The sequence below is a fragment of the Capsicum annuum genome, chromosome 10 (assembly GCF_002878395.1).
Source record: "Capsicum annuum cultivar UCD-10X-F1 chromosome 10, UCD10Xv1.1, whole genome shotgun sequence".
In the NCBI taxonomy this organism is placed as follows: Eukaryota; Viridiplantae; Streptophyta; class Magnoliopsida; order Solanales; family Solanaceae; genus Capsicum; species Capsicum annuum.
This window is the reverse complement of record NC_061120.1, coordinates 1,493,698-1,506,442: the sequence shown is the minus strand read 5'-3', so window position 1 is coordinate 1,506,442 and position 12,745 is coordinate 1,493,698. Positions and strand designations below refer to the sequence as shown.

General features: G+C 40.3%; 1 protein-coding gene and 1 pseudogene across 3 annotated transcripts in view; both read right to left on the bottom strand.

Annotated features, from left to right (window-relative positions):
• Positions 1–2,008: 2,008 nt before the first annotated feature.
• Positions 2,009–4,381, bottom strand: LOC107844085 (annotated as a pseudogene).
• LOC107844927 (gluconokinase) overlaps positions 3,488–12,745 on the bottom strand; it is a 27,704-nt gene continuing 18,446 nt past the window's right edge. For all 3 annotated transcript variants that reach the window (XR_007046038.1, XR_007046036.1, XR_007046037.1), the window contains one exon: positions 3,488–3,533. The gene's annotated coding sequence lies outside the window, so the exon portion shown is untranslated. The remainder of the gene's footprint in view (positions 3,534–12,745) is intronic.

Genomic DNA, 12,745 nt, shown 5'->3' with positions numbered 1-12,745 from the left:
TTTTTGCTAAAAATTGATCGGGCTACCCCAGGAAGAAAGGGGAGCGGGCTAGTATGGGTCATTAGGGTGGGAGGGGCTGTTTGGAAGGTCAAATGGGCAAAACGGTGCAAACGGGCCATTTTGGGACCAAATCGGTGTGCTATAGTTCATAATTTTCAAGGTAGGTCCAGGGCCCCTAGGTTATTTTTACCAAAAATTAATCGAGCTACCCCAGGTAGGCTAGGGAACGGCCTAGTGTAGGCCATTGGGGTGGGCGAGGCAGTTTGGGTGATCAAACGGGCGAAACGGTGCTAACGAGACATTTTCGGGTCAAATCGATGTGCTATAGCCCACTATTTTTTTAGAGAGGGAGGGGGGGGGGGGGGCTTGGGGACCGGGCATGATTTTTCCTAAAAATCAACCAGGCTACCTAGTGTGGGTCATTGGGGTTGGTGGGGCTATTTGGGTTGTCAAACGGGGCAAACGAACCATTTTTTATCCAAATCGGTGTGCTATAGCCTACAGTTTTTTAGGTGGACCCGAGGTTCGGGCGTGATTTTTGTCGAAAATCAATCGGCTGCCCCAGGTAGGCTGGGGAGCGGCTTAGTATAGGCCATTAGGGTAGATGAGGCGGTTTGGGTGGCCAAATGGGCGTAATGATGCAAACGGGCCATTTTTGGCCCAAATCGGTGTGCTATAGCCCACGATTGTTAGGGTGGGCTCGGGGGTCAGGCATAATTTCGGACAGAGTGGCCTAGTGTGGGCCATTCAGGTAGGCGGGGCATTTTGGGTGGTCAAAAGGGCGAAATGGCGCGAACGGGCCATTTTTAAACCCAATCTGTATGCTATAGCCCATGATTTTTGGGGTGGACCTGAGGGCCAAGCATGATTATTGTTGAAAATTTATCGGGCTACCCCACGCAAGCTGAGGAGCGACCTAATGTGGGCCGTTAGGGTTGGCGGGGCAGTTTGAGTGGTCAAAGGGGCGAAACAGCGTGAACGAGACATTTTCAGGCTAAATCGGTGTGCTCTAGACCATGGTTTTTGGGGTGGGCCAGAGGGCCTAACGTGATTTTATTTGAAAATTGATCGAGTTGCCCCAGACAGGCTGGATAGTGGCTTAATGTGGGCCTTTGGGGTGGGAGGGGCGGTTTGGGTGGTCAAAAGGCCGAAACACTATGAACGGGCTATTTTCGAGCTAAATTGGTGTGCTATAGCCCACGGTTTTGGGGTTAGGCCTAGGGGCCGAGCATTATTTTGGCGAAAAATCAATTTAGTTTCCTCAGGCAGGCTGAGGAGTTGCCTAGTGTGGGCTATTGGGGTGGGCGGGGGTTTTGAATGGTCAAACGAGCAAAACGACGTGAATGGGCCTTTTTGGGCCAAATCGGTGTGCTATAACCCACAATTTTTGGGGTGGACCCAGGGGGCCGGGCGTGATTTTGACTGAAAATTGATCGGACTGCCCCAGCAAGACTGAAGAGCGGCCTAATATGGGCCATTGGGGTTAGTCGGGCGGTTTAGGTGGTCAAATGGGCAGAACGACGCGAAGGGCCATTTTTGGACCAAATCGGTGTGCAATAGCCCACTGTTTTTGAGGTGGGATCGGGAGTCGGGCGTGATTTGGCCAATAATTGACCGGGCGGCCCCAGGAAGGTTGGGGAGCGGCCTAGAGTTGGCCATTGGGGTGGGGAAGGGCAGTTTGGTGGTCAAACGGGCGAAACAGCATGAACGGGCCATTTTTGGGCCAAATCAATGCGCTATGGCCCACGATTTTCAAGGTGGGTCCGGGTACCCTGTGTGATTTTGGCCAAAAATTAACCGGGCTACCCCAGGTAGGTTGGGGAGCGGACTAGTGTGGCCAATTGAGGTGGGCGAGGCGGTTTGGGTGGTCAAACAGGCGAAACGATGCAAATGGACCATCTTCGGGCCAAATCGGTGTGCTATTAGCCCACAATTTTTGGGGTGGGACCAGGGGCCGCGCGTGATTTGTCGAAAATAGATCAAGCTTCCCCAAGCAGGCTGAGGAGCGGCCTAGTATAGGCCACTAGGTTGGACGGGGCTGTTTGCAACAATAGTCCATGAGTTTGTCAAAAGTACCTGTTTCCACTGTCCGGATTTCCAGATGCCCGATAGATTTGTCAAACACACGGCCCTGTCGGTAGGATCTGTTGAAAGATTCTTCAATGGTGAGGCAACAGTCTTCAAAGACTGAAGAAGGAACTGGGGAAGACAGGTTGACGGTCAACTCCCAAAACAAGACATAATGGCCTGAATGGTGGCAATATCTGCATAGCTGGTGTATTCGGTTACACGTGCATCAAATGGCATCAGATTGTTTGCTGCATTTTGTAGTTCAAATTCATCAGTCTTGTCAGAATCGATGCTCAAGATTACATTTTCCCGGCATGAAAAGTTAAATTGAGGCACATTGTTCTTGTATCCAGCAACCCGAAGCACATCACCCACCCTGTATCGATAGAGTCCTGAAACGATACATTCAAGAAAATCTAAGCATTAGCAGACATGTTTGACAGATTAATGTAAAATATGAATGTGCCAAAAAGCATCTCACTTGGAAATTGAGAAACACCTGAATATGTGGTAACAACAAGCTCGTATTCTAGGCCTATCTTGACATCAACCAAATCAACCAATTGCTGTTCCTCTTTCTCATTTTGTGTGGGAGTGGAAATAGAATTGATGACTTCATTGCTCCTGTGAATTGGTAAGAACTCAAAATAACACATGGTGGGAATTAGTGTATAAGCTACTTCGCTGGGCTTACAAAAGGGTTTCAAGTTGATCCCAAAGAAACACTCCGAGGAAGCATACAGCGCACTGACGAGAGGGAGGCTACTGCTGTAATAATCGAGTGTTGGTATCTATTGAGACATGCTTCCAGTAACGACTACATCCACGTACTTAGAATTAGGCCACAACCTAGTGATTATACTTAGAATTAGGCCACAGCCTAGTGATTATCCCTTGCCATGAATCCTTGCTGCATTCAGCCTCGATGAAATCAGCCAACTCTGAGTCGGGTTTGAGGATTTTCATCACAGCCTCTCTCACTGAAGGATCAGTAATTTTGTTATTAATGGTTCCTGTTCGTATATCATTACATATGAGAGACCAGTGATCCTCCAAGAATCGCATGGCACGGATTAAGGTTGATGCAAACACAGTACCAACACGGATGACTTCTCTGTTTCGGCAGAGGCCACAAAGCATTTGGGAGTACATGCTTTGGTAAGCTAGGCACAGAATGGCTTCAGCTGGACTCGTGCCCACAATATTATTGCAGCTTCTGAAATGATTGACTCTTATAAATACTAGTTGAAGTAGGATGAGCCATTAATCCTCACGGAGTCTTGGCTTCAGATTTGATGAACATGAAATACATTCCTTCGCCCTTAACCAAATCTGGAACAAATTGACTCACCACAGACATCATAAGCCCGTAAAATAGTGATCTCCTCCCGCGTTCTTCCTCTATTGTTGGTATCAATTTTATCTCCCCTCTCGACGTCCCAGAACTGCATATTGAATTCACCCTTTAGCAAATAGTAAGGAATAAGGATTCACATACAAGAACTACAAAATCATAATAACAACTTTCTATATTCAAAGACGGTTTGAGTTTGAACTTTTCATTTTACCCTTAATAACATGCTTTTATAGCCACAAAAATGTCTACAGCATGTTTTTTTTTTTTTTTTTTTTGATAAAGAAAATGTCCACGGCATGTTCAAACCAAAATTTCCAAGAATCTTCATATCTTTCATCAGACATCAGATGTCAAACAACATCATATAAATCAAAACTGAAACGAGGGACAAGTATTCTACTAACTAGATAAGATCATTTTGCATCTGAAAAGTAAAAAAGGAGGGACCTTATGAAGAATTCAGATACTGGCCGGGAGCAGAGGATTGGAGATTTATCGCCATTGGCTATACGCTTGATATCGGGCTGAATATCTTCGTAGGTGATAACAGGAACAACTTTCTTGAATGTCTCTTTATCAGTGTGACCATTGAGATTAAGGCGCTGCAAGTACTCAACGTTGGCATTTTGAGTAAGGATTTCATCAAGAACTCTCTTTTGGACCTCATCAACATTGGTAGTCACCTCTTCAATAAATTCAAGATTCTTCTTGATTTCCTCTGTCATGCTTCTTTCCATATTTAATAAGGACTTGTAACAGTATTGTGAAAAATATGAGAGAAACTATTATTGAATTGTTGTACCCTATTTATAAACACTACATTTCCATCTTATTCCTAATAGGACACTACATTACAATCTCTTTCTAAGTAGAATTCAATATGCTATTCCTATTCATATTCTAACACTCCCCTTCAAGCTGGTGCATACAAGTCATATGTACCAAGCTTGTTACAAATGTAATTAATACGAGGACTGGTGAGGGACTTGGTAAAAATATCTAAAAGTTGATTACTCGACTTCACAAATTTTGTAACAATATCTCCCGAGAGTATCTTTTCTCTGACAAAGTAGCAATCAATCTCTATGTGCTTGGTCCTCTCATGGAACACTGGATTAGATGCAATATGAAGGGCTGCCTAATTATCACATACAAGTTCCATCTTACCAGTTTCTCCAAATTTTAATTCTCTCAGCAATTGCTTGATCCAAAATAGCTCGCAAGTTGCTGCAGCCATTGCTCGATATTCTGCTTCGGCACTAGATCGAGCAACCACACTCTGTTTCTTACTCTTCTAGGACACCAAATTACCTCCTACTAAAACACAATATCCAGATGTAGAACGTCTATCAGAGGGTGATCCTACCCAATCAGCATCTGTATATCCAATGATATGCTCATGGCCTCGATCCTCGAAGAGTAGTCTTTTAGCTGGAGATGACTTTATATATCTCAAAATCCGAACAACTACATCCCAATGACTATCACAGGGGGAAGTCATAAACTGACTTACAACACTCACAGGAAAAGAGATATCAGGTCTAATCATGGTGAGATAATTCAACTTTCCAACCAACTGCCTATACCTTTCAGGATCACTGAGTGGCTCTCTCTGTCCTGGCAAAAGTTTAGCATTTGGATCCACAGGAGTGTCAATGGGTCGATATCCCATCATTCCTGTTTCCTCAAGAATGTCTAAAGCATATTTGCGTTGAGAAATAACAATACCTGAGCTGGACTGAGCAACCTCAACACCTAGAAAGTATTTCGATCTGCCAAGGTCTTTAGTCTGGAAATGCTGAAAGAGATGTTGCTTCAAGTTAGTGATACCATCTTGATCATTACCGATGATAACAATATAGTCAACATAAATCACCAAATAAATACACAGATTTGGTTCAGAATGGCGATCAAACACTGAATGATCAGCTCCACTACGAATCATGCTAAACTCCTGAATAACTGTGCTAAACTTTCCGAACCAGGCTCGAGGAGATTGTTTCAAACCATAGAGTGACTTGCGCAATCAACATATAAGGCTACTAAACTCCCCCCAAGCAACAAAACCAAGTGGTTGCTCCATATAAACTTCTTCCTCAAGATCACCATGCAGAAAAGCATTCTTAATGTCCAACTGATAAAGAGGCCAATGACGAACGGCAAGCCCAAATATCTGTGTATATCCTTTGGCAATAAGGCGAGCCTTCAGCCGATCAACCTGACCATCTGGACCAACTTTGACTGTATAAACCCAACGACAACCAACAGTAGATTTACCTGCAGGAAAGGAAACAAGCTCCCAAGTACCACTCGTATGTAAAGCAGACATCTCATCAATCATAGCCTGTTTCCATCCTGAATGGGAAAGTGCTTCACCTGTAGTCTTAGGAATGGAAATAGAGGACAAAGATGATACAAAAATATAATGGGGTGATGACAAACGATGATAACTCAAGAAAGTATAATGTGGGTTAGCATTACGAGTGGATCTTCTACCTTTTTGAAGTGCAACTGATTGACTAGGAAGAAGCGGGTCCACAGTAAGGAAAGTGTCAGGCGCAGGACATGAATCATCTAGGACTGATACTGGACATGGGCGGCAGTGATAAGTCAAAAGTGGTGGCACTGTAGCTGGAGATGGAGAAGTAACTATAGATTCCTCAAAGATTAGTGTGGGTAAGACTGGAGGTATGGGTAAAACCTCAGAGATATTAAGATGATCAGAAGATGTATAGAAAGGTTGAGCAAAGAATGTGACATCAGCGAACATAAGGTAGCGACTCAAATCAGGTGAATAGCATCGATATCCTTTTTGAACTAGAGAGTAACGAAGGAAGACACATTTGAGAGCACGGGGGGGCTAATTTATCTTTTCCTGAAGCTAAGTTATGAACAAAATATGTGCTCCCGAAAACACGAGGGGGGATAGAGTAGAGATGTGACTGAGGAAATAGTATGAAATGGGGAACCTTATTCTAGATCGAAGATGATGGCATTCTGTTAATGAGATAGCAAGATGCGAGGACCACATCACCCCAAAAACACAGTGGAACATGGGATTCAATGAGAAGAGTGCGAGCAGTCTCAATGAGATGCCTATTTTTCCTTTCTACAATACCGTTTTGTTGAGGGGTGTATGGACATGATGTTTGGTAAATGATTCCTTAATGAGTCATGAACTTCTGAAACTGGGAGGATAAGTATTCTAAGGCATTATCACTACAAAAACCACGAATAGAAACACCAAATTGATTTTGTATTTCAGCACAAAAACTTTTGAATATAGAGAATAACTCAAAACGATCTTTCATTAAGTAAACCCAAGTACATCTTGAAAAATTCAAGTAACAAAGTAACGAAATCCTAAGGGTGAACTGGCTCTACTAGGAACCCAAATATCGGAATGAACTAATGAGAAAATAGACTCTAAGCGACTCTCAATACTACGTGAAAAAGTAGCACGGGTGTGTTTCCCAAGTTAACACGACTCACAATCTAATGTGGATAGACTAGACAAACTAGGCACCATCTTTTTTGTAACTTGGATAGACTAGGATGTCCCAAATGTTTGTGAATAAGGTCGGGAGGATCTGTAGCGGAGCATGCTGTGAAGGAATTTGGAGAGGTAAGATGATAAAGGCCCTGTGATTCATGTCCTATACCAATTGTCTGTCCCGTATCATCAAAAAAAGTTATACTACAATTAAGGGCACGTGTCAAACGACTAACAGATGCAAGATTAAAAGGACAACCAGGGACATAAAGAACAGAGTCTAGAGTGATAGAAGATAAGGGTTTGGCTTGTCCAACTCCTTTTGGCTCTGTTCGAATTTCATTAGCTAAAGTACTAGCAGGAAGAGATTGTGAATAAACAATATCAGACAGAAGTGATTTGTCACCAGAAATATGGTCAGAAGCACCTGAGTCCACAACCCATGATCCAAAGGTAGGAGATTTTGCAGTTAAGGCTATTGGTAGAAATATATGCTTACTTGCTTGATACTGAAGATACTCATTATATTCCTTGTCAGATTAATATACACGTTGATCACCTGTGGTGTTAGACTGAGCAATATGAGCATTTTTGGATGGTCGACCATGCAAAAAATAGCATATTCCATAAGTATGTCCAAGCTTTTTACACTAACTACACTTAGGTCAACAATAGCATACGCCACGAGTATGTCCAAACCTTTTACAATAACTACACCTAGGTCGAGATCTTCCAAATCGACCTTCCCTTCATTGATTCTTCATAAGCTCTGACATCTAAGTTTCTGATCTCCTCATTAAGATTCAGATTTAATCATGAAAAAAAAATACTGTTGGAATTTGGCCTGGAAATAAGATCTAATGTTCGAAAGTTGCTCGGAATCAGAAAATAATCATATGAGAAGCCTCGGAATGAATAAGCGAGGCTACTAAAAAAAGAAACTGCCGAAAAAGTCGTCGGAATTTAGGTTCTGGTGATCGAAATCTTGAAAGGCTTGTCGGAATCAAGAAAAAACTATTAGTACAGCCTTGTAATGAAGTGGCGACCTAGCTGAAAAAAAACTTGGCCGGAAACTGGACGGAATAAACCGCACGCGCCGGCGCATGAAGCGCGTGAGGCGCAGATCTGAAAGTTCCGACGGCGCGTGGCGGTGCGTGGATCGCCGGAGATAAGATTCAAGCACTGGGGTTTGCTCGCCTGGGTGTTTCTCACCTCGTGGTGGTGTTTGTTTTCGCACACAATACTTAAAAAAATAGACGAGGGCTCAAATTGGACTTAACAGTTGCCGGAAATTGAAGTACCGAGATGTCTTATTGAGTTTTCTTCCCTAAAATTTTCTCACAAAACTTGCTTTGATACCATGTGAAAAATATGAGAGAAATATTATTGGATTATTGTATCTAAATTATTATATTGAGACCCTATTTATAGACACTACATTCCCATCCTATTCCTAATAGGACACTACATTACAATCCCTTTCTAAGTAGAATTCAATATGCTATTCCTATTCATATTCTAACAAGTATTACATTAGCGCTTTATGGGTTTCCAGCGTGAATCCGGATTCAGTTAGTCCTAATGCAGGTATTGGACATGACACCAGGTGGGAAATCAAAAAATAGAACTTGTGCACGGAAAGAGATTTAGGTGATTGTAATAATAGCAATCAAAGTAAGCCATAGTCTTGATCTCTTCATGAACTTGATGTAATAATAGCAATCAAAGTAACACAAGTGCATATGATGTAGACATTCTTTTAATCATGACATTTATCTAATTCCAGGATAACGACCTCAAGTGCTAGAAATAAAGTTCGATATGTAATATCCATATGGTTCGCCAATTAGTGACTTCACTAAGATAGATTCAACACTGATAACAACAGTAGTGAATCAAAGATTTGAACTTTGTGGAGTTAATTTATCAACTAAAGTCATTTCCTTTGTTGAAGAAGATTTGAATCAAGAACAAAAATGACTCTTTGAGATAATAATTGTTAGTTGAGTGATCATTTGATAACTCAACCCGAACTATGTGGGTTCGAGTTCTTGGACTTAGGGTGCGGGTGTCTGATACGGGCGCATATCTAGAGGTTGGATCCTTCATCATCTAAATTTTAATATTCGGAGATATGGATCCAGGTATGTATATGGTTCAGGGATTCAGCTAAAAACAATTCAAATATCTAAAAGTAGAGTTTTAAAACCTAAATTATGAGATATCATGTGGAGAACTTGAGGAGAAAATATTGATCATGAGAGAATCCTGGAAGATTCAAGGAGAGCGGCATAGAAATTTCTATATACACGGTATTTCATTTTCTTCAAAGTATCAAAAATCGGTTACTCCTTTTCACTGAATCAGTATGGAATTTCTCTGTAGATTTTAGTCAAAGTATCGGGTATGGATCCCACCCTACACCACACCCTTGTTGTGTCGACACAAGTGCGGCACCAAAAGTGAAGAGTCCTAGTAACTTAGCAGTTTAGGACTCTATCGCAACTCATTTGATTTACTATTTTAGGAATCAATTGCTTGTGGTTAAGTATAGTGAAATATTTAACTCATATATACAATGTCCGATCGAGCTAAAGTTACTTAGTTCAAAACAAAAATTAACATGTCTAAACTGACTAGGACAACAAGATTATAAATCTCAAAAACAAGCTTAGATTTCATCATGCATATAAAAACATTTGGAAAGAAAAAAGTATATCTTAACACAAAGTTCACCACTGGTCTTTAAATAATGCTCCAGAATTCAAGTTAATAAACAAAATTAAATTGAGAATTTATTAATTTTTAACCAAGAATTAAGTTCTAAAAGATTTACCAGGAAAATCTCTAGTCTTAGGATTCAACAACCTTATTCAAGTGTAGGAGAACAACTTGAGAGAGAATGGATTAGTAGCGGAAGCTTAGGAGTTTACTAGTATATGCCTATCAAAGTGTGTGCCAGATTGATGAGTCACAGGCGTATCTATGGCGTATTTATAGCTAGGCTAGTCTGTGATGGACAAATCATTATCGATTCGACCGATATACGGATAGATCAATTATTGATCCGACTAATGTTATATATCGGTGTTCTTTGTTATTCAATAGCTGACCGATTATTGTAACTAGTCTGATAAATTAATCATTGATATTTTTTTATCTAGTCAATAACATATACTATAAAAAAAATTGATAGACTAATCATCGGTCTTTTTTAATCCGACATATCAACCCGGCCAATTACATATATAGAATCATAATTCTTTTTAATCCAACCGATTACATATATAATACAAACTTTTTTTTTTCGTCTGAAAAGAAGATTGGTACTAAAATTAGAGTAGAAAACTTACAATTTAGTCAAACAGAGGAGCAAAGAAAGCTAGAGAGGGGAAGAAATAATTTAGAATTGAAAGGATGGCTAGGGTTTTATGTTTAAGTTTATTTGCAGATAGATCCAATAGTTTTTAATATGTTATTACAGCTTAATTCCTCATTAAGTTATTTTTATGTTTTAGTTTGAATTGAGAAAAATGAAAGTAGGATATTTTGCCAATTAGAAACTTAAAGAGGCCTATCGGCCAAATTTTCTCCTTCACCCTCCAATGTGGGACTTTCCAGTGTAAATTCGGATTTAATTGGGCTCCAATTCAAGTACTGGACTCTGGATGGCAAACCAAGAAAAAAAATATACTCCCTCCGTTACAAAAAGAATGACCTACTTTGACTTGGCACAAAGTTTAAGAAAATAAAGAAGGTTTTTGAATCTTGTGGCCTTAAATTAAAGTTGTGTCAAATGTACCAAAATACCGTTTAATCTTGTGGTCCTAAACATGTCATGTGGAAAGTTGAAATTAAAGTATTGCCAAAAAACGAAAGGAGTCATTCTTTTTTAAACGGACTAAAAAGGAAAGTAGGTCATTCTTTTTGAAACGAAGGGAGTAATAAATATGTCAAACACCATAATATAAATGGAAACTGAAATGAAGGAGTAGTAATCCTTATCACTTACGCTCGTCTCTCCGAAGAAACCCTAATCATTTACTAAGTCGTTGCGGGCACAGCCATGAGTTTTTGGCAAAAAATCATTCTGATGCAGCTATCCCCAGAAATTCGTAGGCTAAGACACACGAAAAAACTGAAATAATCTGCAATTCCTAATTTTTTACTCGTTTATCCTAAACAGGCTAGTTCTGCATCTCCGAAGCACCCCTTATCATTTAATAGGTCGTCGTGCGCATGTCCTTGAGTTTTTGGTAAAAAATCATTTTCACGCACCTATCCCAAGAAATTCAGAGGCTACCACACACCAATTCAGAACTTTTTTACTTCGTTTGTCCTAAAATAGGCTACGTCCGCTTTTCCAAAGCAACTCTTATCATTTAATAGGTCATCACAGGCGTAGCCATCAGTTTTCATAAAAAAATCATTCTGACGCACTTATCCTTAGAAATTCATTGGCTAAAACACAGGAAAAAATCAAAATAATCCGCAATTCTTGGTTTATTCGCTCACTTGGCCTAAAAAAGGCTACATCCGCCTCTCTGAAGAACCCCTTCTCATTTAATAGCTCATCATAGGGGCATCCACGAGTTTTTGGCAAAAAATCATTTCGACGCACCTATTTCAAGAAATTTATAAGCTAACACACGAAAAAACAAAAATAATCCGCAATTTCTACTTTTCGCTCGCTTGTCCTAAAACAGGCTACGCGTGCCTCTCCAAAGCAACTTTATCATTTAATAGGTCGCCACGGGAGTAGCTATGAGTTTTCAAAACAAAATCATTCTGACGCACCTCTATCCTTTAGAAAGTCATACGCAAAAACGCACAAAAAAATAAAAATAACCGGTAATTCCAATTTTTCGCTCGTTTGTCCTAAAACAAGATACGATCGCCTCTCCTAAGCAATCATTATCATTAATAAACTGTTGCGGGCACATCCATGAGTTTGCAGTAAAATATCACTCTGATGCACCTATCCTCAAAAATTCATGGACAAACACATGAAAAAACTAATATAAATTGAAATTCCTACTTTTTTGCTCGTTTTCCTAAAGCAGGCTACGTCCATCTCTCTAAAACAACCCTCATCAATTAATAGGTTGTTACGGGTGCAGCTATGAGTTTTCAACAAAAAATCATTCCGACGCACTTATCCCCAGAAATTAATAGGCTAACATATGAAATGATTCGCAATTTCTTTTTTTTTTATTCGTTTGTCCTAAAATAGGCTACCCTTATCACTTAATAGATCATCACGGATGTAGCCTGAGTTTTCAACAAAACATCACTCCAATGCACCTAGAAATTCATAAAGCTAATAGACATGGAAAAACTGAAAAGAAATCGTAGTTCCTACTTTTTTGTTTGTTTGTCCTAAAACAGGCTAAGTCCACCTCTCTGAGGAAACCTTATCATTGCATAGATCGTCACGGGCACAACCATGAGTTTTCGGTAAAAAATCCTTTCGACACACCTATCTCCAAAAATTCATAGGCTAACACACACGAAAAAATCAAAATAATCCGCAATTCCTGGTTTTTTGCTCATTTATCCTAAAACAGACTACGTCCGCCTCTCCGAAGCAACCCTCGACATTTGATAGGTCGTCACAGGCGCACAGTCATAAGTTTTCGATAAAAAATCATTCTGATGCACCTATCCAAGAAATTCATAGACTAACACACACAAGCAAAACAAAATATTCGGCAATTCCTACTTTAGAGAAGCAGCCTATATCATTTAATAGGTCGCACGGGTGTAACCATGAGTTTTCGATAAAAAATCATTGTGACGCCCCTATCCTTAGAAATTCATAGGCT